Here is a 27,639-nt window from a genome sequence, read left to right as displayed (position 1 = left end):
TGCAAATGAGAAGAGTTTAAAGTGTACTTTTACAAATATATGTTACAGGATCTCTCCAGACATTCTGTAACTTAAAAGCTAAAACTGGGGTAAAGTAAGTGATGAAAGGTTTATGGAAAATGGACCCCCAAAAGGGTTTTGTATGTGATCAGTAAGGATTGACTAAGTTTAAAACAAGTTTAATTGAGTAAATGAATCTTAAAATAAGCTGGTGCAAAAGTAAATTTGGCTTTTCTGTTAAAACAGTCATATTTTCTGAAGATGCTAAACTGACTTTGATAGCAGATTATGTTTATTTAGATTTTAAGTAATCTCTTCAGTTCAGTTCAGTCAGTCAGTTGTGTCTGACTCTCCGCAACCTCATGGACTGCAGCACGCCAGGCTTCCCTGTACTTCACCAGCTCCCCGAGATTGCTCAAACTCATGTCCATCAAGTCAGTGATGCCATCCAACCATCTCATCCTCTGTCGTCCCCTTCTCCTCCTGCCTTCAATCTTTCCCAGCATCAGGGTCTCTTCCAATGAGTCAGTTTTTCACATCAGGAGGCCAAAGTATTGGAGCTTCAGCTTTAGCATCAGTCCTTCCAATGAATATTCAGGACTGATTTCCTTTAGGATTGACTGGTTGGGTCTCCTTGCAGTCCAAGGGACTCTCAAGAGTCTTCTCCACACCACAGTTCAAAAGCATCAAGTCTTCAGCACTCAGCTTTCTTTATGGTCCAACTCTCACATTCATACATGACTACCGGAAAAACCATAGCTTTGACTAGATGGACCCTTTGTTGGTAAAGCAATGTCTCTGCTTTTTAACATACTGTCCAGGTTTGTCATAGCTTTTCTTACAGGGAGCAAGCATCTTTCAATTTCATGGCTGCAGTCCCCATCTGCAGTGATTTTGGAGCCCAAGAAAATAGTCTCTCACTGTTTCCATTGTTTCCCCATCTATTTGCCATGAAGTGATGGGACTGGATGCCATGATCTTAGCTTTTTGAATAGTGAGTTTTAAGTCAGTTTTTTCACTCTCCTCTATCACTTTCATCAAGAGGCTCTTTAGCCCTTCTTCACTTTCTGACATAAGGGTGGTGTCATCTGCATATCTGAGGTTGTTGATATTTCTCCCTGTAGTCTTGATTCCTGTTTGTGCTTCATCCAGTCCAGCATTTCGCATGATGCACTATGCATATAAATAAACATGACAATATACAGCCTTGATGTACTCCTTTCCCAATTTGAAACCAGTCCGTTGTTCCTTGTCTGGTTCTGTTTCTTCTTGCCCTGCATACAGGCTTCTTAGAAGGCAGGTATCCTCATTGCTTTCAGAATTTTCCACAGTTTGTTGTGATTCCAGAAAAACATCTACTTCTGCTTCACTGACTACACTTAAGCCTTTGTGTGGATCACAACAAACTGGAAAATTCTTGAAGTACTCTCTATGTTTGCCTTTGAAGTCTTTTATCGGCCCTTTGGCTAAGTTTCACCATGACCCATGGTCCTGTTCTATTTTGAAATGTATTCTTGGGGTGGGTGTTCCTTTGACAAGACTTCCCAAATCAAATTATAATAAAGTTCCTTTTACCTTTTGCTAGCTGTGGAGTGCTTCAAAGGTCCCTGAAGCACCCCAAGGAGAGATGTTAAACTAATTAGGTTCACATGGTATGTTAAACTGTAAGGAAGGTGTTGTCAAATAATAAATTTTAAACTGTAAGGAAGGTGTTGTCAAATAATAAATTTTAAGTTATATGAAAAATGGCATAGATATTCTAGAGATTATAGAGTTTCTAATAATCTGGTATGTCCTGGTAGAATATTATCAATCATAATTCTAGTTATTTTCTGAAAGTGTCATATGTCCTAACAGTAAGCAGGCTGCTTTGTCAATGGGATTGTAATCAGATGAAAACTGTGCCTTTTTTGAGTCTTTAGTAGACAGTTATAGCTAAAAATGTTTCCTTTTCGAGATTTATAAAAAAAGACTTTGGATCTATACATGTTGCTGACTTTCAGACCATAAAGCTGAACTGAGTAAGAAACTGAAGAATTCTAATGCGAAACCTAACAACTTCATAGAGTTGTTAACAAAAAAGATTAGTTACATAGGACTGAGTAAACAAGTTAATATGGCTATAACTTTTATGGTTTCTATCTAAAAAGATTACTGGTTTAAATCTGTGCTTTCCAAGTATAAGGAAAACCTTCTCCTTAAATTAATTATGACTTACGGTAACTTGGTAAATTATACTTTTGTGAGCAAAATTGAAATATTTATCTTTTTTGTCTCTACCTGGTTGATCCTGCCAGTAGCATATGCTTGTCTCAAATATTAAGCCATCCACATCTAAGTATGCATGGACTGTGCAGTGAAACTGCAAACAGCTCATTAAATCAGTTACAGCTCCTTTGATCTCTCAATTATTGCAACTGGATTACAACTAGTTACACTAATCATTGTTTAAATTTGCTCCTTGTTTTCAAAATGTGCTTGTTGTCTCCTTGCTGCACTATGCCACTGTCAATGTTACTAGCTGCATTATTTATAGTCTAATTTATAAAACTGTTATCTCTTGCAATAACCAATGCACAAATCAGGCCTCTAACAAAACGTCTATGGCTAAATATTTTGGGGAAAGAACTCTAATAGTGTGATTCTAGGTACTGGAGGAAGCAACAAGGTAAAATGTTTCCTGAATAATATTAAGTTAGAATCTGAAGAATTTTAACTATTGATGGGGCCTGGCCCAAAATTTAACACCTAGAGTGACATAGTAAAAATTTTCACCTGATTTGGGATAAGCCTCGCAAGGCTGTGGGACAAAATTTGATCATGAAATGTCTCCCAAATATTGGTCAAATTCCTGACCAAGAGGGGAGGATCTGAGAAATGGAATATTTCCTACAAGCCCTTTAAAGTAAGCCAATGAACCTCAAGGAAAGGGAATCAGAGAGCAGTCACTCCCTATAGTGAACCATGAGGAAACTCTGGGAATGCACAATTACAGGCCCCATATAGTTGATTATAAATATATAGGTATTTATATGTAAGTGTTTTAATGAGCCCTGACTCTTGCATCTTCCCATGGATAGAAGAGTGCTAAATTTCTTGAGATGCTGCCTCTTGGATCTGAAGCTCAATATTTCTTGGATCTGAAGCTCAATATTTCTAAGTCTACATGTATAAAGTGAACACTTATCCAAGGGGAACAAAGGAAGACAAATCTCAACATCTGGAAAGCTGTCATTGATGGCAGACACTCCCAGAAAGATCCTTCTGACACAGCAATTAGAAGGGTCATTGTCCCTTTTCCCACAAGACTGTGGAATGGACTTTTGACAGCAGGGAATTGTATCCAGCAAGAGTCAATTTTGATTCTTGCATACTAGATCTATTTTTTGTCGCTTTTTTGGTTATAATCACACATAATGGCATGCCTCACACATGGGCTTCCCTTGTGGCTCAGCTAGTAAAGAATCCTCCTGCAATGTGGAAGACCTGGGTTCGATCTCTGGAATGAGAAGATCCCCTGGAGAAGAAGGGAAAGGCTAAGTTCAGTTACTCAGTCGTGCCCAACTCTTTGCGACCCCATGGACTGCAAGACGCCAGGCTTTTCTTTCCATCAACAACTCCCAGAGCTTGCTCAAACTCATGTCCATTCAGTCAGTGATGCCATCCAACCATCTCATCCTCTGTCATCCCCTTCTCTTCCTGCCTTCAATCTTTCCCAGCATCAGAGTCTTTTCCAACTAGTCAGTTCTTCGCATCAGGTGGCCAAAGTAGTGGAGTTCAGCTTCATTTTCAGTTCTTCCAATGAATATTCAGGACTGATTTCCTTTAAGATTGACTGGTTTGATCTCCTTGCAGTACAAGGGACTCTCAAGAGTCTTCTCTAACACAACAGTTCAAAAGCATCAATTCTTTGGTGCTCAGCTTTATAGTCCAACTCTCACATCCATACAAGGCTACTGGAAAAACCACAGCTTTGACTAGATGGACCTTTGTCGCAAAGTAATGTCTCTGCTTTTTAATATGCTGTACAGGTTGGTCACAGCTTTTCTTCGAAGGAGAAAGCATCTTTTAATTTCATGGCTTCAGTTATCAACTGCAGTGATTTTGGAGCCCAAAAAACTAGTCTCTCACTGTTTCCACTGTTCCCCCATCTATTTGCCATGAAGTGATGGGACCGAATTCCATGATCTTAGCTTTCTGAAAGTTGAGTTTTATGCCAACTTTTTCATTCTCCTCTTTAACTTTCATCAAGAAGCTCTTTAGTTCTTCCCTTTCTGCCATAAGGGTGGTGTCATCTGTGTATCTGAGGTTATCGATATTTCTCCCAGCAATCTTGATTCCAGCTTGTGCTTCATCCAGTCCAGCATTTTGCATGATGTACTCTGCATATAAGTGAAATGCTGGGAAAGGCTACCCACTCCAGTATTCTGGCCCAAAGAATTCCATGAACTGTATAGTCCATGGGTTCACAAAGAGTCGGACATGATTAGCCACTTTCACTTTCAATGGCATGCCTCAGGAAACTCTGCCCCCTCTTCCTGACCCTTAGATTAAAATGCCTTTGTTTAGCTCACAGGGAAATAATCTGACCCTGTCCACCTGTGAATAACTATAAAAAACTAACACATTCCCTTGTGTAAGGCTTGCCATTCTAGGAGATATTTAGAAGAATTAAATGGTCTTTTTACTTTGTTTCCACACCTCCCCCCATCTCAGATCCATAAAGGAACTTGGCATCCAGACCTTGACAAGATGGTTATTTTGAGGCATTAGTCTGCCACCTTCTCTGTTAGCCATCTCTTTCCAAGTAAAGTTGTATTCTTTGCCTCAACACTTTGTCCCTCTGATTCACTGGCTTCTCAAACAGTGAGCAAGGTGGGCTTGGACTCAGTAACAGAACCTGTGGAATAGTACAAAACCCTAATATTCATGGTAAGAACTTAAGAAAGTGAGGAAAATAAGTTTGGGATGGCAAGGGGATAAAGAAAGGACAGGAAAGGAAAGGAGAATAAGAAAAGGAAATAATTGCTGGAAACTCCCCAATTTGTTGCAAGACATAAACCTCTATATTCAAGGAGCTCACAAACATCACACAACATAATTCCAATGAAATTCATTACTGGACAGATCACAGTCAAACTGTTGAAAATCACAAAGGAAAAATTTTACAAGTTGACTGAAATAATAATGCATTATTTATGAGGGGAAAGTAGGTTAATGATCTGAGTAATTGGTTTCTTTCAGAAACAACATAGGCCAGAAGTAAAACAACATTCTTAGTTTAAAGTGGAGAAGAATTTAAAAAATCTAGAATCTTCCAACTGTGAAATTATCCTTAAAGAACAAATATAGAATCAATGGATTGAAAACAGAGAACCAGAAAAAAAAAAAATCAATAAAACCAAAAGCTCATTCTTTGAAACTGTCAATAAAAATGAAACTTCTGGGAAGACGAATTTAGAAGAACAGCGCTGAATAGACCTAGTACTATTTAAAGAAACTGAATTTGTAGCTAAAAGTCTTTCGAAAAAGAAACCTTCAGGCCCAGCCAATTTCCCTTGTGAGTTCTACTAAGCATTTCAAGACATAACACAATCTACTTCCCAATTCATTTCATAAGTCCAGTGTTACCCTGATACCAAAATCAGGCAAAGACAGTACAAGAAAAGAACAATGGACATACTGAATTTCCCCAAAATAATCTATAATACATACATTTACAAAGTGGAATACTACTCAGCCACAAAAACTAATGAACTGGTGTTTCACTCAACAACTCAGACGAATCTTAAAGGTAATAAACTGAGTTAAAGAAGCCAGCCTCAAAAGGTTACATACTACATAACTGCATTTATATGACATTATCAAAACAGCAAAATGTAGTACTGAAGAACCATTATTAGTGGCTGCCTGGGTTAGGAGAAGGTTAGACTACAAACACAGCACAAGGGAGTTTTCTGGGGTGATGGAACCATTCTGAATCTTCAGACTGGTAGTAATAAAAATCCTATACATGTATTAAAATTCACAGAACTACATACCACAAAAAGGTCCATTTTACTATATGTTAATAAATGTCAAAATGTTTTCAAAGGCAAAGACTAATATGGAGAGCAATTGTGGGCTAGAATATGAACCAATTTTTTTCAACAAAGGTACTTTTTTCACTGAAAACTTCACTCATACTCTCAGTTTTTATCACCAACACAGTGATCACCCAAATTACATAGCCACATTTGGGTTTGAGAGGAGGTAGGGTTCCTGCACTTCTATAGCACTGAAAGGTCTCACAGACAGCACATATCTATTGCTTTGGAAGACAGAGATTAAAATCAACAGACCTAACTTTGCAATCCCTCTAAATCCTAAAACAGAACTATAAAAAGAGATTCATTCTAAGGCCTTAGTGATTGTATAGAGCTAGCAGACTTTTCGGAGAAGGAAATGGCAACCCACTCCACTGTTCTTGCCTGCAGAATCCCAGGGACGGGGGAGCCTGGTGGGCTGCCGTCTATGGGGTCGCAGAGAGTCAGACACGACTGAAGTGACTTAGCAGCAGCAGTAGCATACTTTTCATTGTATGCAAGAAGACAAGCACTATAGCTGGCTCTCAGCTGGGTTACTCTTATTTGATACTTGTTCACTCTATGAGAAGAATATTCCTACAATGCAGTATTTTATCTAAAAAAAAAAAAAAAAAAAAAAAATGAGTGCCTTCTACATACCTGGATAGTTTAACCACAAAGAGTTTGATAAAGATACTGTAATGTATGACAGGTTTCCACTGTATCTTCAAATGAGAAACAAGTCTAGAACAGTAGGATGTTATATGTCCTCTAATAACTTAAATACATACTTATGCAATTCTCCTCTAATAAATCCCAGCCTTGCCTAAGATATGAAGGAAGGCATAGAAGGAGGAAGTAATTATGTAATCTTTATTTGTCCTTGAGATTCTCACCTCTATTTTCTCAAATCTATTTATTAAAGCACTAATTTAAATGATAAACACAAACTGAAAGCTCTTAGATTTTTTGTTTCTTTCTGTTAGCCACTCCTCAACATTTATTACTGTTCCACTGGAGGCATGAGTCTGGAAAAGTAGAGATTACATTTAGAAGATTAAACCTTATGCCTATTAGAGACCAAAAAAAAAAAAAAAACCAGGAATAATGAGGTTTTAGAGACAACTCACAACAAATCTCTCAGGAGGACTACAGGAGCTCTAAGCAGAATGACCAAGAGGAAAGGGAATCCTGAGAGGGAGCATGGAAATAGAGAAAGAACTACTATCCTTTTATACTTTTCTTCTAACCCCAAATAAGAAAACTAAACTATTTCTTTAATTTAACTTTTAATCTATCTGAGAGACTCCTGAATTAAAATGATAACCCCAGTCTACCTATTTCTCAAAAAAGATGGGAAAATTATGTAAAGCACAGGAAACATTTGCAAATAAACAAATCCTAAGAATTAAAGGAAACACTGACAATAAAATACCATACACAAATGCTTGTTAGAGAGGAATGGAAATGGATTTCATCTATAGCAGTGGGGGAGGAAGGGAGGAGGACAAAGTTCAAAACATTGCTTCTGATATATTGCTCTGTTCTTTTTAAACAAGACTTTAAAAACTTACATTACAGAATTTCAACTTCATAAATTAGTCTCTTTTTGCACAGACACTAAATGTCATTCCTTGACCAGTTCCTCAAGGAATGTCACTTTCTTTGTACTAATCCCTTCCAAGTTGGTATAAATTGCTATAGTAAAACTAATATGGATGGAAGGGGGTGGGGGGAACTGCTTTGTGTACTACAAAGGACATCCACTCTCTCTCTATTCTAGCTATGCCTATTATCTGACTTTCTTAAATTCAGCCTAAGTAGCTATCTCAGAGATAAACAAAATTTTATTCTGTTACATTAAGTGCATGATCAATGTGTTCTTAGATCATTTTTTCACACATAATTTAAAGCAGCATTTCATAATACTACTCCTATGATAAAGTACTATTCTAACTTAGAAATACATTACTACATACTACGAAATTTACTTTAAAAAAAAAAACACCACACACTCCTCCACGCTGGCATCAGGCATGGCAGATCCTGGGATTCTCTCTGCAGTGTAATCTAATTACAAATGCTTCAAATGCCCCAAGAACTAGACTTGACTCTGCTTTTCACACTGCTTCTAGCCATTACTTTCTGATATGTCATAAGTTATTTAACTCTTACAGTAGTTTGTGAAGAAGATATCTCCATTTTACATACAGTGAAAATAAGTAACTTGTCCAATGTCACAAAGTCAGTGGTTAAGTAGTAGGATTGGAACTCACTAGCCCTTCGCCACAAAATAAAATAAGGATCAATCCAAGTCACTAGATATTAAAAATATTCAAGCAATGAGCAGTAACACATTTAATGACTCAAATGACTACAAAACTATTAAGCTGTTATCTGTGTTATTTGCGCAATACCCAGGATCCAGCACCATGCACCACACCTTAAAGTAAGTACCTAACAAACACCTCTGAATGATGAATTATAAATATGTATAACAACCCAGTCTAACTCAACGAAATCACAGCCTTGTTTAACTCGATGAAACTATGAGCCATGCTGTGTAGGGATACCCAAGACGGACAGGTCACGGTGGACAGTTCTGACAAAATGTGGTCCACTGGAAAAGGGAATGGCAAACCACTTCAGTATCCTTGCCTTGAGAACCCCATGAACAGTATGAAAAGGCAAAAACATAGGACGCTGAAAGATGAACTCTCCAAGTCAGTAGGTGCCCAATATGCTTCTGGAGAAGAGTGGAGAAATAGCTCCAGAAAGAACGAAGAGGCTGAGCCAAAGGGAAAACGATGCCGCGTTGTGAATGTGACTGCTGATGGCAGCAAAGTCAGATGCTGTAAACAATACTGCACAGGAACCTGGAATGTTAGGTCCATGAATCAAGGTAAATTGGAAGTGGGAAAACAGGAGATGTCAAGAGTGAACATCAACATTTTAGGCATCAGGGAGCTAAAATGGACCTGAATGGGTGAATTTAGTTCAGATGACCATTATATCTACTACTGTGGGCAAGAATCCCTAAGAAGAAATGAAATAGCCCTCACAGTCAACAAGAGTCCAAAATGCAGTACTTGGATGCAATCTCAAAAATGACAGAAGGATCTCTGTTCATTTCCAAGGCAAACCATTCAATATCACAGTAATCCAAGTCTACACCCCAACCACTAATGCCAAAAAAGCTAAAGTTCAACGGTTCTATGAAGACCTATAAGACCTTCTAGAACTAACACCCAAAAAAGATGTCCTTTTCATGATAGGGGACTGGAATGCAAACATGGGAAGTCAAGAGATACCTGGAGTAACAGGCAAGTTTACCTGGGAGTACAAAATGAAGCAGGGAAAGGCTAACAGCGTTTTGCCAAGACAACACACTAGTCAGAGCCAACAGCCCCTTCCAACAACACAAGAGATGACTTTACACATGGACGACACCAGATGGTTAATAAATAAATCAAATGGATTGTATTCTTTGCAGTCAAAGATGGAAAAGCTCAATACAGTCAGCAAAAACAAGACCAGGAGCTGACAGTGGTTCAGAGCATGAACTCCTTATTGCAAAGTTCAGACTTAAATTGAAGAAAATAGGGAAAACCACTAGACCATTCAGTTATGACCTAAATCAAATCCTTTATGCTTATACAGTGCAAATGACAAATAGATTCAAGGGATTAGATCTGATAGATAGAATACCTGAAGTACTATGGACGGAGCTTCATAACACTCTACAGGAGGCGGTGATCAAAACCATCCCCAAGAAGAAAAATGCAAAAAGGCAAAATGGTTGTATGAGGCCTTAAAAAGAGCTGAGAAAAGAAGAGAAGTGAAAGGCAAATGAGAAAAGGACAGATATACCCATCTGAATGCAGAGTTCCAAAGAATAGCAAGGAGAGATAAGAAAGCCTTCTTAAGTGATCAGTGCAAAGAAACTGAGGGAAACAACAGAATGGGAAAGACTAGAGAACTCTTTAAGAAAATTAGAGATACCAAGGGAACATTTCATGCAAGATGAGCACAATAAAGGACAGAAATAGTATGGACCTAATAGAAGCAGAAGACATTAAGAAGAGGTGGCAAAAATATACAAGGAACTATACAAAAAAGATCTTCATGACCCAGATAACCACGATGGTGTGATTACTCACCTAGAGCCAGACATCCTGGAGTGCGAAGTCAAGGGAGCCTTTGGAAGCATCACTACAAACAAAGTTAGTGGAGGTGATAAGAATTCCAGTTGAGCTATTTCAAATCCTAAAAGATGATGTGGTGAAAGTGCTGCATTCAATATGCCAACAAATTTGGAAAATTCAGCAGTGGCCACAGGACTGGAAAGGTCAGTTTTCATTCCAATCCCTAAGAAAGGCAATGCCGAAGAACACTCAAACTACCGCACAATTGCACTCATCTCACACACTAGCAAAGTAATGCTCAAAATTCTCCAAGCTAGGTTTCAACAGTACATGAATCAAGAACTTCCAGATGTTCAAGCTGGATTTAGAAAAGGCAGAGGAACCAGAGATCAAACTGCCAACATCCGCTGGATCATACAAAAAGACAGAGAATTCCAGAAAAACATGTACTTCTGCTTTATTGACTATGCCAAAGCCACTGACTTTGTGGATCACAACAAACTGTGGAAAATTCTTAAACAGATAGGAATACCAGACCATGTTACCTGACTCCTAGAAATCTCTATGCAGATCAAGAAGCAACAGTTAGAACTAGACATGGAACAACAGACTGGTTCCAAATCAGGAAAGGAGTAGGTCAAGGCTGCATCTTGTCACCTTGTTTAACTTATATGCAGAGTACATCATGAGAAATGTCAGGTGGGATTAATTACAAGCAGGAATCAAGATTGCAGGGAGAAATATCAATAACCTCAGATACACAGATGACACCCTTATGGCAGAAAGCAGAGAACTAAAGAGCCTCTTGATGAAAGTGAAAGAGGAGAGTGAAAAAGCTGACTTAAAACTCAACATTCAAAAGACTAAGACTAAGATCACAACATCAGGTCCTATCACTTCATGGTAAATAGATGGGGAACCAATGGAAACAGTAAGAGACTTTATTTTCTTGGTCTCCAAAATCACTGCAGATGGGGACTGCAGCCATGAAATTAAAAGACGTTTGCTTCTTCGAAGAAAAGCTATGACCAACCTAGACAGTGTATTAAAAAGCAGTCATTACTTTACCAACAAGGGTCCGTCTAGTCAAAACTATGATTTTTCCAGTAGTCATGTATGGATGTGAGAGTTGGACCATAAAGAAAGCTGAGTGCCGAAGAATTGATGCTTTTAAACTGTGGTGTTGGAAAAGACTCTTGAGAGGCCCTTGGATTGCAAGGAGATCAAACCAGTCAATCCTAAAGGAAATCAGTCCTCAATATTAACTGGAAGGACTGATGGTGAAGCTAATGCTCCAGTAGTTTGGCTACCAGATACAAAAAACCAACTCACTGGAAATACCCTGATGCTGGGAAAAATTGAAGGCAGGAGGAAAAGGGGACAATAGAGGACGAGATGGTTGGATGGCATCATTGGCTCAATGGAAATGAGTTTCAGCAAGCTCAGGAAGTTGGTGATGGACATGGAAACCTGGCATGCTGCAGTCCATAGGGTTGCAAAGAGTCGGACATGACTGAGCAACTGAACTGAAAAACAACAAGGTAATATTTATTCAGCACATTTGTCAGGTATGATCTTAAATTAAATATATACATAAGTTATGTTCCATGGAGAAAAAAGTAACATTGCTGAAATGAATAGGAAGACAGAGGTTCTCAGCAGACAAACAGTAACTATATTTTTTTAAAAAAAAGAAAGAAACAAATGAAAATTTTAGAACTGAAAACACAATGTCTGAAATAAGATCTTAAAAACAGGATGGAAATGCAAAGAATGAGTCAGTAAATGTGAAGATACAATAATAGAAATGATCTGATATGAAGAACAGAGAAATAAAAGACTTAAAGAAAATGAACAGTCTCAGGCTCCTACGGACAATATCCAAAGTTCTATTCATGCCCAGAAAAAGGAAAAAGATTGGTATAGAAAAATATATTTGAAGAAACAATGTTCAAAAAAACCTCTTTAACTTGGTGAAAGGCACAAATCTAAAAATTCACAAAGTTCAGTGTGCATCAAATAGGACTAATTCAAAAGAAAGAGCAAAGAAATAAAAATGGAAAAGACATTTCAGTTAAGAGAAATAAAGAGAATTTATCACCAAAAGGGCTACTCAAAAGAAGTGCTTCAGGCTGAAGAGATATGATACAAGAAACAAAAGTGAAATTTCATTAACAAAGAACAACAACAATAGCAAATATTTAGGAATATATGAGATTATTTTTTTCTCCTATCAAGTCCTTTAAAATATATATATATATAATTATTTAAAGCTAAGGCTATGTTTCATCCCCAGACCTAACAGATACATAGATATCAACAAACCTGGAACACAGAATTAGAGGTAGAGAGAATGATTACTTTATATCAGGAAATGAACTAAATACTCTGGCACACTTCTGCGCATTTAACCCTCAAAACACCAAGCCACAGTACATTAAAAAAATTAAAACACCACCAAGATTCAATATTACAACACTGCTTAAAAGGCTTTAAAATCATTCACTAAACAGAGCTAACTTAAAGTTATGAAAGATAGAGATGGAGTTAGCTGCCATTACCACCGGACTCAGGTAAACGTTGCTTAAAATAGGTGAGGAAACTGTGTGCTCACTATGTCAGTTGTGTCTGACTCTCTATGGCCCCATGAACTGTAGTCTGCCAGGTTCCTCTGCCCATGGAATCTTCCAGGCAAGATACTGGAGTGGGGTGCCATTTCCTACTCCAGGGAATCTTCCTGACCCAGGGATCCAACTGGTGTCTCTTGCGTCTCCTGCGCTGGCAGGCAGATTCTTTACAACTAGCGCCACCACTGATAACGTCACCTACGAGAAGTCACAGTCAGTATATGGGACAATCAGTATTCAGAGCCAGGTATGATTGACTCCAAAACCTATATAAACAGAAAACTGATTTTTAACCTTACCGTTAAGATTACAGGGAAAAAAAAAAAAAACTCCCTTAAAAAGTACATCTGAGGGGTTTCCCTGGTGGCTCAGTGGTAAAGAATCTGTCAATGCAGCAGACACAGGTTGGATCACTGATCTGGGAAGATTCCAGGTGCCACAGAGAAACTAAGCCTGTGCACTACAACAACAAAGCCCACGAACCTCAACTACTCAAGCCTAAGCGCCTAGAGCCTGTGCTCCACAAGAGAAGCCACCACAACGAAAACCCCACACAATGCAGCTAAAGGGTAGCCCCAGCTCGCTGCAACTAAAAAGCCTACGCAGCAACAAAGACCCAGCACAGCCAGAAATTAATAAATAATTTTTTTAAATACATCTGAGAACTCTAGGGTAAAGAAATAAGGAGAAAGATCAGTCTTATCACTAAGAGATGTGAGAATCTCAGGAGGGTTTATATTAAAACTTGATAACAAATTTCTCTATTTTCACTAAAACTGTTGGTACAATAATCTTTTGTAAAAACAGGTTAAGTATCATCTTTAAAAGAACATGTCAGTATGCTGCAATTCTACCTGGATGTGTCAGAACCCAAATCTGTGGGCAAAGTGTACATACAAGGAGGGATGGTGAGACAGCCCAGAGTGAGGTACTAGAACTCAAGCAGAATGGCAAGATGTTCTGCATGAGGTATGAGAGAAGCCTGGAATGAGGAATTCATCCTAGCACAAGGTGTCAGAGACCTAGTAGAGTGAAAATGTTATGCAAGACAGGGGAGGGAGCAGCAATGGCAGTGAGAAACTGACTATGTAGCTGGGATTGAGCCTACAAGTAAACAACTAAGGATAATGGAAGGTAAGTAATTCCTTTTAAGAAAAGGGAGTTATAAACTTTGAGAAGGAGAAAACTGGAAAAAAACAAAACAGTTTATTGGAAATACTGGCACCAATTCAGTTTTTTATATATAGATGGAGACATAAATACAGCAACAAAATCTTGGTTTCTGAGTATCTTTCTCCACTAAAAGAAACCACACCTTGGAGAAATGGTTGATTCCAGGGCTGTGGCAAGGAAAGTTTAAGGTGAGCCTGGAACATTTTCTTGTGTCAAAAAGTAAGGAGTGCTCAAAGCAAGTCAGAAGAACACAGAAACTAGCTTGAAGTGACTTTCGCTAGTCAAAGCTCGGACAATTTGAGAATCAACAAACAGCAAGTTTGATAAAGATCGAGCTTAACATAGTCTCAAAATACTTTCCCACAAAGTACTTATTAATTACTAAAAGGGAGGGAAACTTTTCAGTAAAGAGGCTTGGGAAACTTCACCTTAATTAAGTGATCAAAATGCCCATCATCAGTAAGGGGACAAACATAACTATGCCATTTGACAGGATGTAACATGAACACAGTATCATCACTGTGGTACTCCTATCAAAAATGCATCAGGTAAATCCAAATCGAGGGACATTTTATGACAAAACTAACCTGTAATATTTTAAGTGTCAGGGCCATGAAAATCAATCAAAGACTGAGAAATTGCTCTAGGCTGAAGCAATGTAAGAAAACATTATAATTAAATAAATGCAACAGAGAATTCTGAACCGGATCATTTTGTTACAGAGGAAATCACTATGAAAACTGGCAAAACTTGGATGATGTTTGAGTAGATGGTAGTAATATACCAATATTAATTTCCTAAGCTTAATATTGTTTCTGTAATAGAAAGTCCCTGTCCTTGATTGGGGCGATGAGACTGCAATCTACAACTTACTCAGTTTTTTGCACTAACTTGGAACTTTTGTGAAAGTTTGAGACTTAAAAAAAAAAAAATGATCACCCATAATATTCCCTTAAAGCATCTAAAGCTAGAATATAAGCAAAACAGTACTCCTTTTAAATAAAGAATATGTGTTTCCATTTCTTATTATTATATAGGAAACAACTATTATTTATGGGATTCTTTTGATCTATATCTGCACTGTCCAATACAGTACTACTGTTCAGTTTCCCAATTGCACTGGCCACATTTCAAATGTTCCACAGTCACTACTACTTCAGTTACGATCAGCTACTGCATAGGGGAGCAGAGATGCAGAACACTTTCATCATCACAAAAAGGTCTACTACTAGACAACACTGATGCAGAGTTTGGGAAGTCAACTGATGTAATAACTAACTAAAGGCCAAAGAGTCAGACAGACATGGGCATTGACTCTTAGCAACTGCTCTGACACTTACCAAGTCATCTGACTTCTCCAGACCTCAGACTCCTTTCTGTAAAACAGATTAATGCACCCAGCACTGCAAGGCTGCTGAAAACATCAAATGAAAATTAATGCAAAATGTCTAGAACACAGTAGTTGGCACACAGTAAATATGATAAACAATAATTGTGGGCAAGAATCCCTTAAAATAAATGAAGTAGGCATCATAGTCAACAAAAGAGTCTGAAATGAAGTACTTGGATGCAATCTCAAAAACGACAGAAGGACCTCTGTTCGTTTCCAAGGCAAACCATTGACTATCACAGTAATCCAACTCTATGCTCCGACCAGTAATGCTGAAGAAGCTGAACAGTTCTAAGAAGACCTACAAGACCTTCTAGAACACCCAAAAAAGATGTTCTTTTTATTACAGGGGAATGGAATGCAAAAGTAGGAAGAGAAGAAATACATGGAGTAACAGGAAAATTTGGCCTTGGAGTACAGAATGAAGCAGGGCAAAGGCTAGCAGAGTTTTGGCAAGAGTTTTGGCAACTCACTGGTCATAGCAAGGAGCCTCTTCCAACAACACAAGAGACAACTCTACACATGGATGACACCAGATGGTCAACACAGAAATCAAACTGATTATATTCTTTGCAGCCAAAGATGAAGAAGCTCTATGCAGTCAGCAAAAACAAGACCCGGAGCTGATTGTGGCTCAGATCATTAATCCCTTATTGCCAAATTCAGACTTAAATCGAAGAAAGTAGGGAAAACCACTAGACCATTCAGGTATGATCTAACTCAAATCCCTTACAATTATACAATGGAAATGACAAATAGATTCAAGTAGGATTAGATCTGATAGAAGAACTACGGGCAGAGGTTCATGACATTGTACAGGAGTCAGTGATCAAGACCATCCCAAGAAGAAAAATGCAAAAAGACAAAATGGTTGTCTGAGGAGCCCTTACAAATAGCTGTGAAGTGAAGAGAAGATAAACGCAAAGGAGAAAAGAAAAGATATACCTACTTGAATGCAGAGTTCCAAGGAATAGCAAGGAGAGATAAGAAAGCCTTCCTCAGTGATCAAAGCAAAGAAATAGAGGAAAACAACAGAATGGGAAAGACTAGAGATCTCTTCAAGAAAATTAGAGATACCAAGGGAACATTTCAGGCAAAGATGGGCTCAATAAAGGACAGAAGTGGTATGGACCTAACAGAAGCAGAAGATATTAGAAGAGGTGGCAAGAATACACAGAAGAACTGTACAAAAAAGATCTTCATGACCCAGATAACCACAATGGTGTGATCACTCACCTAGAGCCAGACATCCTGGAGTGCAAAGTCAAGTGAGCCTTAGGAAGCATCACTACAAACAAAGCTAGTGGAGGTGATGGAATTTCAGTTGAGCTATTTCAAATCCTAAAAGATGATGTGGTGAAAGTGCTGCACTCAATATGCCAGCAAATTTGGAAAACTCAACAGTGGCCCCAGGACTGGAAAAGGTCAGTTTTCATTCCAATCCCAAAGAAAGGCAACGCCAAAGAATGCTCAAACTACCGCACAATTGCACTCATCTCACAAGCTAGCAAGGTAGTGCTCAAAATTCTCCAAGCCAGGTTTCAACAGTACGTGAACCATGAACTTCCAGATGTTCAAGTTGAATTTAGAAAAGGCAGAGGAACCAGAGATCAAATTGCCAACATCTGTTGGATCATTGAAAAAGCAAGAGAATTCCAGAAAAACATATCCTTCTGCTTTACTGACTATGCCAAAGCCTTTGTATGGATCACAATAAACTGTGGAAAATTCTGAAAGAGATGGGATTCCAGACCACCTGACCTGCCTCTTGAGAAACCTGTATGCAGGTCAGGAAGCAACAGTTAGAATTGAACGTGGAATAACAGACTGATTCCAAATTGGGAAAGGAGTACATCAAGTTTGTATATTGTCACCCTGCTAATTTAACTTATATGCAGAGTACATCATGAGAAACGCCGGGCTGGATGAAGCACAGGCTGGAATCAGGATTGCAGGGAAAATTATCAATAACCTCAGATATGCAGATGACACCACCCATATGGCAGAAAGTGAAGAACTAAAGAGCCTCTTGATGAAAGTGAAAGCGAAGAGTGAAAAAGTTGGCTTAAAGCTCAACATTCAGAAAACTAAGATCATGGCATCCGGGCCTATCACTTCATGGCAAATAAATGGGGAAACAATGGAAACAGTGACATTTTATTTTGGGGGGCTCCAAAATCACTGCAGATGGGGACTGCAGCCATGAAATTAAAAGATGCTTGCTCCTTGGAAGAAAAGTTATGACCAACCTAGAAAGTATATGAAAAAGCAGAAACATTACCCTGCCAACAAAGCTCAGTCTTGTCAAAGCTATGGTTTTTCCAGTAGTCATGTATGGATGTGAGAGTTGGACTCAGAAAGCTGAGTGCTGAAGAACTGATGCTTCTGAACTGTGGTGTTGGAGAAGACTCTTAAGAGTCCCTTAGACTGCAAGAAGATCCAACCAGTCTATCCTAAAGGAAATCAGTCCTGAATATTCACTGGGAGGACTGATAACGAAGCTGAAAACTCTAATATTTTGGCCACCTAATGTGAAGAGCTGACTCGTTTGAAAAGACCCTGATGCTGGGAAAGACTGAAGGTGGGAGGAGAAGGGGAAGGCAGAGGATGAGATGGTTGGACGGCATCACTGACTCAATGGACATGAGTTTGAGCAAGCTCTGAGAGTTGGTGATGGACAGGGAAGCCTGGTGTGCTGCAGTCCATGGGGTCACAAAGAGTCAGACACAACTGAGCAACTGAACTGAACTGAACTCTCTTCTATAATGTGACTGGATGATTTCTCAATCTTTGATCTCAGTATTTTTAGATCTAGTTAAGCAATTTCAGGAGCATCAGTTTGAAACTAAACTTAACTATCCTGCTTGTTCAAAAGGCTAATGAACTCCATGTTGTTAAATGCAAAAAAAAAATCTTTTTTCTTTTTTTGTGGCCTTGCCATGCAGCTTGTGGGATTTTAGTTTCCTGACCAGGGATTGAACCTGGGCCCTGGGCAGTGACAGTGACAAGTCGTAACCACTGGACTGCCAAAGAATTTCCCCAAAAAAATCTGTTAGTTCTCACTTTACTCAACTCTCATCATCACTTGACCCTACTGACTTCTCTCCCCTTGAAATACTCTCTTCCTTTGGTTTCTATAATACCCTCAACTCCTATTTCTCTGTCCTTCACAGATTCTTTGGGAGCTCACATTCCTCTAACAAACAACTCTTTTTTTTAATGTTAGAGGCTACTGTGATTTCATTTTAGCAGCTCTTTTTTCCAAGTTATAGTCCTTTCCCTAAACAATTTCATCTATAGTTTCAACTACCTATATAAGTGACTCCAATTATCTACTTCCAGCCCATACCGCTCCTTTGAACTTTAGAACCAAGTATCTAACTGCCTACAGAAATATCCATGTGAAAGCTCCAAAGCTCAAACCCACTAGTCAGAATCAGAAGAACCTTGGGTTTTTTTTTGGTACCACCACCAACTGATCCATTTAACTCAGGAGTCATCTTTGAAATTTCTCTCTCCTTCACCTTCAATCCACTAAGCATGGCCTGATGATCACACGTTTGTCCATCTCCACATTTCTCATCCTAATTCAAGCTATCCTCATCTACTCTGGACTGCTACTGCAGAAGTCTTCACTAATGTCTCCATATCCATTCTTGCTATCTCTCCTTCCTTTCAATAAACATCACTACAATCCTAGTTCTGCCTTCTGGAACTACCAAAAAACAAGACTAACCTGACTTCTAAATGACAACATTTCAAAGAATAAGAAGGTTATACCACTCCGCTCTTACCAAGCATTCTTACAGAACCTTATTCTTACAGAACCTGCTTTAAAGAGAAAAATACAATAAAGTTAGTAAATTATACAGCATCTTGGAAAGTGTTATGTACTATGGAGAAAAACCTGGCTTAAAAAGGGCTAAGAAATGTAGAAGGAGGGCCTGACGCTTTAACAGAGTAGTCAAAGAAAATCTCAGTAGTAGAGTAGAAGTATGGCTAGAGAAGCAGTGACGTCAGAGAGGAAGAGACTCAAAAAAGTCTCAGACCCTGGGAGACCATAGGAAGAGCTATGTATTTAACTATGACTGAGAAGGAAAGCCATTTGAGAAGAGAAGTGACAAGATCTAATGTATTTTATCAGGATCACTCTGGCTGCTGAGTGTTAAAGACTCTAGGTGAACAAAAGTCATAGTGAAACATCTAAGAATGTTGTTTTGTAAGTGAGAGATGACAGTGTTGTTTTTACATTTTATATTGAACTTTTATGTGCTTAAGCACTAGGAATCACAAAGCCACAACTTCAAAAAAAAGGAAAGTGAGGACCATAACAATGAAAAGACAAGTATTGGGAACAACAATAAAATGATACAGGATATTTTAACTCCAGGCTCTACTCAGTACTACTAAAAGTTATCACTCAGGTGCAAGATTCGATGTAAAGCTATTAACTTATTCTTTGAGACAGGGGATATAATTAAGATTATTTCACTGGAGAAGGTAAGTCAAGATTCAATTCACATCACTAAAGACAATGGTAAATGATGGCAGAGCTTACTAAAATGAACTTACAATGACAATTATTCTAGGGCTGACTCTTCATTATTTTTGTACCTGCCATTCTCCTTAGTTAGTTGCAGCTATGTCTCACTGATGAAACTTAAAAAAAAAAAGTTAAGTATTAGGTAGATGAGTAATATAATTCCACACTTTCTAATTACTAAAAGATGCTACTGATGATGAATCAACTCATTTAACAGCACTGATTAATCCTATCTCTGATTAACAGCACAACTTTTCAAGAAAATTGCCTGAAGTACTGGTTAGGGCCCAAAGGATTATGGGGAAGCTGAATGACCCCTGAAAAGTGTCAATCTTAACCCATGAATCCCGTTACTACCACCTAAAAGCATACAAAAATATTCCCCTTAAAAACTTTTCCACGACTTATGTTTCAAGTAGCATATTTAGGAACAATTTTCCATTTCCTTCCAGTTTTCTTCCCCCTCAATGTAATGAAAATGTCTTTACAGCATAAGTACACTTGAGTAAGCAGAGATCTAAATCCTACCCTGCCAAAAATCTTAAGTACTCCTCAAATTCTCAAGCAGAATGGTCACTAGCTCAACGTAAAATGTACTGATTATTAAAATACTTGCAAGCACCAAGCAAGAAAAACTACAGTGGAAAAAAATGCAGTTATAATAAGAATTGCTAATCTTTAAAAAATTCTTCATATTGCATAAACAAAATACAAAGTAAATTCAGATTACCTTTCATAATAGTAAAACAAAAGAAATCGAAAGAATTTCATTTCTTCTGCCAGTTCGTTAAAACAACAAAAACAAAAGTCCCACAAACTATTGCAGCTCTTAGTAAACAGCTAAAAAGTCAAATGATTAGGCCAACTGCCAAAGAAACAGGGAAGAGAAAGCAATAATGTGGAAAAAGACTTGATTACATATCAAAATTTGAATACCAATAAAACACAAAACCCACCAGTTATTTAAGAATGTACTTCAATATCCTGCTGAGGTAAGTAGTCATATGCACGAATCAACTTTTGCTTTGTAATGAAAAAACGCATCTATTAAACATGCTTTTTCCAATATTCAGTGAATTTCCCAAACTGGGAAAATTGGCATCTACTAGCCAAAGCATTATATTAAAAACTTTTTGGTCAGTTCTGCCTAAATATCTTAGTTCACTAGCAGTATGACAAAGATATTAAAATGTAACCCAAAATGAATGAAAAACCCTCAACTCGTAGACGCTGTGTAACAGGGTACAGAAATACTTTGACAATATTTTAAAACTCCATATTCGTATATGAATGTTTTATTCAACTACTCTTAAATCAGGCGCTGACTTTCAGAACAATTTTTCAAAATGGGGGGAGAGAGCAAGACGGCCAGACATCTCTAAGAAATGTCTTTAATGGTTCAAAATTCCTAGTATCTAAACAGGAGCAACTGATGGAGACAAGTTGAGATCTCCCGGACCTCTCGTCAGACGGGGAAACTGGTTTAAAAATCGGAGGTGGGAGAAGAGTTTGAAATTCAGGGCATGGGGTAACACGGATGCTCTGAAGCTCCGGCTCTTTCCTAGTCGCACACTCCGAGAGGTCACCGCGCAGTAAAGTTTGGTTTCACAAACGGGCTTGGACGCTACTGACAAAAGCAAAGTCTCCTAAGTCAAGAGAGACCCGGGGTCGGGGAGCGCCCGGAAGCCCAGCAGGACACAGTCCCCCGCAGGGACGGGGGAGGACGTGTGGCGACCCTGCCGCGGAGAACCCTAGCCTTAACCCACTCCCCCAGGACCCCGGGCGGGGACGGGAGCCGCCGGCGGAGGCGGCGGGTAGGCCACAAGGAGGAAATGGGACGGGGTACCAACAGCGAGGCGGAGGCGGCCGACACGGGGCCGCCCTCGCGGGGGTGGCGAGAGGAACGGCGGGCCTCCCCGCCTCAGCCTCCCCCGCCTCCAGAGGCGGCTCCAACTTTCCTCCGAGCGCAGAACGCCGCCTGGGCCGCGCGGGATTCCGAAACTTTGTCCGCCCTCCCATCGCTCCGGGCCCCCTCTACCCTACTCCGCCGGCCCGTCCACCCTACCCCGCAGCGACAGCTGCCTGCGCCCGTCCACCCCCGGGGTCGGCCCATGTTTACCTCAGGCCGAGGTCGAGGCGCTGGCTCCGGCGGCGGCGGCAGCCCCACTGCAGGTCCCTAGGTCCCCGTCACGCCGCCGCCAAGTTCCCCAACATGGACTCCGTCCGCTTTGAGGTATTCCGGGGGCCGCTGAGGCGCCGGCTCTGCTGGCTGGCGCGGGAGGTGGCGGCGGTGGAGCAGGGAGCGGACCCGGGCTGCGCTGCTCCGCGCGGCTTGCGCCACCGCTGCTCCCCCTCCCCCCGCCCCGTCTGGCCTCCTCCCGCCCCGCTCCGCGCGTCCCCTTCCCCCTCCCCCCCACTCTCCTCAGCTAAGCCGCGCCGCCACAGGTCGGCGCGCTACGGTGACGCCGGCGGCGGCGGCGGCGGCGGCGGCGGCGGGACCCTCCGCGCTTTCCCTACTCGCTCGCACTGGCCCTGCGTGCACGACTGCAGCGCTCAACCAGACCTCAGGGGGGCGCAGGCAACCCACCGTTTGCGACGGAAGAACGTGACGGGCGGAGTCAAGTCACGGGGCCTGCGAGCAGGAGGGAGGGGCCCCAGCTGGCGGCGCGGGCTTCTGGGAAACGTCCTTAACGCCCGGCTCTCCTCCCACGCCGCGGGTTCTGCGCCTGCGCCCTGCGTGGCGCGCTGGAGTCAGCCCTGCGTTGCCGGCTGTACACCCTAAGCTGCAGAAGACAGTTAAGAAGGCCGTCGGAGAACAGGACGTGAGGGCCTTTGTGCGACCTTTACTATCCTATGTGATATTGAAAACTGTTTTGTTGTTTGGCGGTGGATTGAGTTTTTGTCCTGCAGCGTTATCCGCCTGAACTACATCCTGCGGGGAGGCTGAAGTGGCCCCAACTTGTAAGCTCACCTCTTTCTTTCCGCCCAGTGGCATTTTTAAAACGCTTTGGAGAGGTATCCCACGTGACTCATCGGGCCTAGGCTTGTCCCCCGTATCTAAATTCCCACCACAAAAAATTAAATGTGATCCTGATGCACGTGGTGGTTCAGTTCAGTCGCTCAGTTGTGTCCGACTCTTTGGGAACTCATAGACTGCCGCATACCAGGCTTCCCTGTCATCACCAGCTCCCGGAGCTTGTTCAAACTCATGTGCATAGCGTTAGTGATGCCATCCAACCACCTCATCCTCTGTCTTCCCCTTCTCTTCCTGCCTTCAATCTTTCCCAGCATCAGGGTCTTTTCCAGTGAGTCAGTTCTTTGCATCAGGTGGCCAAAGTATTGGAGTTTCAGCTTCAGCATCAGTCCTTCCAATGAATAATCAGGACTGATTTCTTTTAGGATGGACTTGTTTGATCTCCTTGCAGTCCATGGAACTCTCAAGAGTCTTCTCCAACACCACAGTTCAAAAGCATCAATTCTTCGGTGCTCAGCTTTCTTTATAGTCCAACTCTCCCATACATGACTACCGGAAAAACCATAGCCTTGTCTAGCCAGACCTTTATCCGCAAGTAATGTCTCTCCTAACCACCAAGGTAATTTGGTGGTTAGCTAGAGACATGTGATGATTCATTCAAGAATACGTCGGAGACTTCGATAAGAAACTTATGTACCATTATCGATTCTTTCTCCGTAGGGTCATCAAATCTCTTATTTTATCTCAGATATACCTTTCACACTGCTTTTTAAGGTCACTGACCCTTTTAACTTCATAGTTTATCTTCAGGACAAATCTTCACACTTCTGACTACTCTTCCTGCTCTGGGTGTCCTTCCCCTTTCTTCTATTGGAGGGTGTTTGCACTCCCCCCTGAAGCTTTGTCCCTGGGCCTCCATTGGCTCACTCAGGTCTCAATCACATCCAGTCTTACCTTTCAGACGTTTTTGGGTCGTCTGCCTCCTTCCTTCCTTTCTATGGGCTTTGCACTCCCCTAGTCATGCTGAGGGCTTCCCAGGTGGCTTCCCACCTGTCACAGTGGTAAAGAATCCACCTGCCAATGCAGGAGACCAAGGAGAGACAACGGATGGATCTCTGAGTGGGGAAGATCCCCTGGAGGAGGGCATAGCAACCACTCCAGTATTCTTGCCTAGACAATCCCATGGACAGAGGAGCCTGGTGATCTATAGTCCAGGGGGTCCTGAAGAGCCCGACACCAGCACTCCTGGACAGCAGCCTCGCAGAGCCACGCCTGGGATGACTTTCCTTCCTGCTTTTCCAGACCCCTTCCTCATTGGATACCCCTCTGCTGCGCTCGCCAGTCTAGGCTGTTGCCGGCGCCCCATCCTCCCCGCTTCTCTGCACCCCTTCTTGTGCAGTGTGTCTGGTCAGCTCAGTGTGTTTGTCTGTCTCACACAGGGAGCACTGGGACAGTGTCTTATCACTTTCCTAACAACGGCTCCTGGCACAGTGCCTGTGCTCAGTAAGGACTTGGTAAATAGTTGTGGGAAGAATGTATGACTGGCAGCCTTGTCTTTGAGTCTTTTTTTTTCCCCGCATCTTTGCCAACATATATTTTGTTTTATTTTTATGGTGACTGTCATCCTAATGGATGTGTATTAGTGGCTCAGTCGTGCCCGACTCTTTGCGACCCCATGGACAGTAGCCTGCACCAAGCTCCTCCATCCATGGGATTTTCCAGGCAAGAATACTGGAGTGGGTTGCTGTTTCCTTCTCCAGGGAGTCTTTGAGTCTTACAATGTATAGTTTTGGATATAATTTTGGGGATTCAGATGGGCTCTCCTGTGTTTGGGATATTTGAAGGAACAATGATATAGAGGAGTTTATAACAATACATTATAAAGAATGTGATAAAAGATGACTAAGACAAACACTGAAAACTTTGTTTAAAGAATTGTGTGATATAACCAGATCAACAAGCAGTGTTATGAGCCATCCGACTGAGAGTGTAACTTTGTTGTGTATACAAACACACACACACACACACACACACGACCTCATCCGGTTATCTGTAACTCGAGATAGAGACTCCTAGTACAACATTCTTCTTTTATGTAAAAATTTATGTATAAATCTCTTTACATACTTGTTCTGTGAAAATTGTTCTTTCATAAAAATTAGTCAAAGCTCAAATGATAACATTCTCCAAAGAAAAAACTAACTTTTAAATTAAGAATAACAGTATACCAGTTCAGCAAAACTAAACACAAGTCTTTTGATTTATTTATTTACTGGAAAATAATAAAATTGTCACTTTTTTACAGTTGGCCTCCTAGGTATCATGGGACCATGTTTAAGAGAAAAACGCCCAGCACTAATGGTTTTTACTTTCATGTGCAAGTAGAAAAGAGGATGGTGGTTTGTAACAGGCTGTCTCCCTTGGGAAAAGGCCAAGTATATTTCTGTGCATGCACTATTCTAATAATGTTTGCATGAAGATTTATTATTTTCTCTATTTTTCAGTATTTTTTATTTATAATAAAGAGATACTGGATTTTAAATGAATAAAAGGTGAGCTCTAAGATGTAGGAGTAAAGATTGATATGACAATCATCACTGTCAAAATTTTAGGTTTTATTATAGCCATAAAAAAACACAAATGATGCGCATGGCAAAACAGTCTTCAACTGAAAATCAAATTGGTGTGTTGCACTTAGACCAGTACTTAACATGTCAAACCTGTCATGCTGCAACAGAAACCTATATTAGCATCTTTAGAAATGAAAGATCATCAGTGTATTGATTTTGACAGAACTTTATCAGAGAAAACTGCTATTATCAATTTAATTCTTCTGAATTGAGTACAAAATAAAAATCACATCAAGAGGGTTAAGCATGGCATAAAGACACTTGGTTACACGGGAAACATGGTTCTAAAATAGACTGTCACTTAAGACTTTTGCAGTTTTGAACAAATTGTGTAATTTTTCTGGCCCTCAATTTCCATATCTGTTGATACTACAGTGGAAGTTTTTAGTTTAGTGATCTCTGTGACATTTTTATAGCAGAAGTGTATGAATTCAACGGATGTACAGTTTAAGACTCTTATAGGCAAAACACACAATGTCTTTATAAGAAATTAAAAAATGCATGTTAGTTTACAGAAATTTTTTTAGGCCAGTGGTTTATTCTTGTTTTCACAACTGAAGAATTTTAATCGAGATGATACTGATTATTGTCCAGTTGTCTTCTGTGTGGAATTAAATTTATTTCAGCAAGAATCATTTGGGTCTCTACTATCTGGAAGGTGCTGTGAGGTGGTTATAGATAAATGAACAGTGTGTCAGAGACAGTTTAGTGGGTACAGATCAGTATAAAAACTAAGGGAAAGTAAAGGCAATAAAAACAAAGTGCTGGGTGGGAAGAGAGTACATCAAGGACCAAGGACAATTTCATGAAAGAGCATATCTGAACAAAATGTTCAGATTCCAAATTTAAAATTCCAAATTTAAGACTCTAGTTCCTCTTAGGTCAGTCTCCCATTCCCACTTTTTTACCTCTTCTACTTTTTTACCACTCCCTTCATGTCTCACCCTACAATCACTCCCACTGACCCCCTCAATCCTGAACCCAGCAGACCTTATCACAGTCTTTATAGTAAATAACTTCCTCAACTTCTTTCCCTATACCAACAAAGTCAATCTATAACTGTCAGCATCCACACACACACACTTTTTTTCCTCCATCACAAAGAACCATCTCTTTTTTCAGTTAAGGCTTAGGTTTCTACTGGTGCTGTAGATCATTTTTTCCAGACGTTGGAATTTATAGACCATTACCATTTCTAACAGTTTGGGAACTGACATAGCTTTTTTTTTTTAAATCCTGACAAATCACTGTATGCATTTTTAAAGCCCTCCCATCTCTTACCACCATGATTTCCTAAAATAAATGTATTTATACCACCAAAAAAACTAAATTTTTATGAACTACACTGTTTGGTTTTTTGTGGGTTTTTTGGGGGTTTTTTTTTTTTGCATTTCCTTGTAGAACAGTGAAGCCACCAGCCTTGGTACATCCGGGACTCTGCTCTGTTAGATCCCCTCAGGGCCTGCTCCATGGGTTACTCTAGCTTCAGCATTTTCAACCTCTTCTTTACTGTAGATTAATTTATCCCTTCTCTTGAAATCTAAAAATAGTTTCCGTTTTAAGAAACTTCCTCATTTCACTTTCTATTCACTTTTTTAAAGGTAATAAACTGCATTTTAACAATTCAAACAATACAGAAGTATATAAAGACATTCAGAAATATAAAAAGAAAAAGAGAGTTATCCCCATCCCAGTCTTAGATAAAACCAGTGTTAAAAAGATTGACGTTTCTCTCCATACTTTTTCCAATGGTTATAGAAACACATATGTATAGAGGTTTTGATTTTTATTTTTATAATTATACCATATATATTTTTTAACAACTTCCAGTTATCTAGCTCATTTTTTTTTAGGTAGCTGCACAATATTATACCGCTGCAGATGGTGACTGCAGCCATGAAATCATTGCAGCCAAAATCACTGCAGATGGTGATTGCAGCCATGAAATGAAAAGACGCTTACTCCTTGAAAGGAAAGTTATGACCAACCTAGACAGCATATTAAAAAGTAGAGACATTACTTTACCAACAAAGGTCCATCTAGTCAAGGCTATGGTTTTTCCAGTAGTCATGTATGGATGTGAGAGTTGGAC

General features: G+C 40.0%; 1 protein-coding gene across 3 annotated transcripts in view; it reads right to left on the bottom strand.

Annotated features, from left to right (window-relative positions):
* SCAF11 (SR-related CTD associated factor 11) overlaps window positions 1-22,315 on the bottom strand; it is an 86,203-nt gene extending 63,888 nt beyond the window's left edge. For 2 of the 3 annotated variants that reach the window (XM_061129448.1, XM_061129452.1), the window contains exon 1: window positions 22,063-22,315. The gene's annotated coding sequence lies outside the window, so the exon portion shown is untranslated. The remainder of the gene's footprint in view (window positions 1-22,062) is intronic. The other variant, XM_061129441.1, reaches the window with a different exon arrangement.
* Window positions 22,316-27,639: the final 5,324 nt, after the last annotated feature.

This window comes from Dama dama, chromosome 3 (assembly GCF_033118175.1).
Source record: "Dama dama isolate Ldn47 chromosome 3, ASM3311817v1, whole genome shotgun sequence".
Taxonomy (NCBI): Eukaryota; Metazoa; Chordata; class Mammalia; order Artiodactyla; family Cervidae; genus Dama; species Dama dama.
This window is presented reverse-complemented; position numbering and strand designations above follow the sequence as displayed.